Consider the following 2,434-nt stretch of genomic DNA (forward strand, 5'->3'; position numbering starts at 1 on the left):
TTTAGGATTACCTATGTGTAATATCATGTCATCTGCAAACAGTGACAGTTTTACTATCTCTTTTCCAATTTGGATTCCTTTTTTTGTGTGTGCTACGTGGGCCTGTCACTGTTGTGGCCTCTCCTGTTGCGGAGCACAGGCTCTGGACGCTCAGGCTCAGTGGCCATGGCTCACAGGACCAGCCGCTCCGCGGCATGTGGAATCTTCCCAGACCAGAGCATGAACCCGTGTCCCCTGCATCGGCAGCAGGACTCTCAACCATTGCGCCACCAGGGAAGCCCTGGATTCCTTTTTTTTCTTTTTCTTCTCTGATTGCTGTGGCTAAAACTTCCAAAACTATGTTGAATAAAGTGGTGAGAATGGGCAACCTTGTCTTATTCCTGATCTTAGAGGAAGTAGTTTCAGTTTCTCACAATTGAGAACGATGTTGGCTGTGGGTTTGTCATATATGGCCTTTATTATGTTGAGGTAGGTTCCCTCTATGCCTACTTTCTGGAGAGTTTTTACCATAAATGGGTGTTGAATTTTGTCAAAAGCTTTTTCTGCATCCATTGAGATCATCATATGGTTTTCATCTTTCATTTTGTTAATATGGTGTATCACATTGATTGATTTGCATATATTGAAGAATCCTTGCATTCCTGGGATAAACTCCACTTGATCATGGTGTGTGATCCTTTTAATGTGCTGTTGGATTCTGTTTGCTAGTATTTTGTTAAGGATTTTGCATCTATGTTCATCAGTGATATTGGCCTGTAGTTTTCTTTTTTTGTGATATCTTTGTCTGGTTTTGGTATCAGGATGATGGTGGCCTTATAGAATGAGTTTGGGAGTGTTCCTCACTCTGCTATATTTTGGAAGAGTTTGAGAAGGATAGGTGTTAGCTCTTCTCTAAATGTTTGATAAAATTTGCCTGTGAAGCCATCTGGTCCTGGACTTTTGTTTGTTGGAAGATTTTTAATCACAGTTTCAATTACAGTGCTTGTGATTGGTCTGTTTATATTTTCTATTTCTTCTGGGTTAAGTCTCGGAAGGTTGTGCTTTTCTAAGAATTTGTCCATTTCTTCCAGGTTTTCCATTTTATTGTCATATAGTTGCTTGTAGTAATCTCTCATGATCCTTTGTATTTATTCAGTGTCTGTTGTAACTTCTCCTTTTTCATTTCTAATTCTATTGATCTGAGTCTTCTCCCTTTTTTTCTTGATGAGTCTGGCTAATGGTTTTTCAGTTTTGTTTATCTTCTCAAAGAACCAGCTTTTAGTTTTATTGATCTTTGCTATTATTTCCTTCATTTCTTTTGCATTTATTCCTTTTTTTAAAAAAATAATAAATTTATTTACTTATTTTTTTATTATTTTTGGCTGTGTGGGGTCTTTGTTGCTGCGTGCGGGCTTTCTCTAGTTGTGGTGAGCAGGGGGTACTCTTCATTATGGTGAGCGGGCTTCTTATTGCATTGGCTTCTCTTGTTGTGGAGCACAGGCTCTAGGTGCTCAGGCTTCGGTAGTTGTGGCACTTGGGCTCAGTAGTTGTGGCTCAGAGGCTCTAGAGCACAGGCTTAGTAGTTGTGGCACACGGGTTTATTTGCTCCGTGGCATGTGGGATCTTCCTGGACCAGGGATTGAACCCATGTCCCCTGCATTGGCAAGCAGATTCTTAACCACTGAAGCACCAGGAAAGTCCCTTTTCATTTATTTCTGATCTGATCTTTATGATTTCCTTCTTTCTGCTAACTTTGGGGTTTTTTTGTTCTTCTTTCTCTAATTGCTTTAGGTGTAAGGTTAGGTTGTTTATTTGAGATTTTTCTTGTTTCTTGAGGTAGGATTGTATTGCTATAAAGTTCCCTCTTAGAACTGCTTTTGCTGCATCCCATAGGTTTTGGGTTGTTGTGTTCTCATTTTCATTTGTTTCTAGGTATTTTTTGATTTCCTCCTTGATTTCTTCAGTGCTCTCTTGGTTATTTAGTAGTGTATTGTTTAGCCTCCATGTGTTTGTATTTTTTACAGTTTTTTTTCTTGTAATTGATATCTAGTCTCATAGCGTTGTGGTCAGAAAAGATACTTGATACGATTTCAATTTTCTTAAATTTACCAAGGCTTGATTTGTGACCCAAAATATGGTCTATCCTGGAGAATGTTCCATGAGCACTTGAGAAGAAAGTGTATTCTGTTGTTTTAGGATGGAATATCCCATAAATATCAGTTAAGTCTATTTTGTTTAATATGTCATTTAAAGCTTGTGTTTCCTTATTTATTTTCATTTTGGATGATCTGTCCATTGGTGAAAGTGGGGTGTTAAAGTCCCCTACTATGATTGTGTTACTGTCGATTTCCCCTTTCATGGCTGGTAGCATTTGCCTTATGTATCGTGGTGCTCCTTTGTTCGGTGCATAAATATTTACAATTGTTATATCTTTTTCTTGGATTGATCCCTTGAT

The sequence above is a fragment of the Aethalodelphis obliquidens genome, unplaced genomic scaffold, assembly GCF_003676395.1.
Source record: "Aethalodelphis obliquidens isolate GAN/ISIS:26980383/991018 unplaced genomic scaffold, ASM367639v1 scaffold41, whole genome shotgun sequence".
Lineage (NCBI taxonomy): Eukaryota > Metazoa > Chordata > Mammalia > Artiodactyla > Delphinidae > Aethalodelphis > Aethalodelphis obliquidens.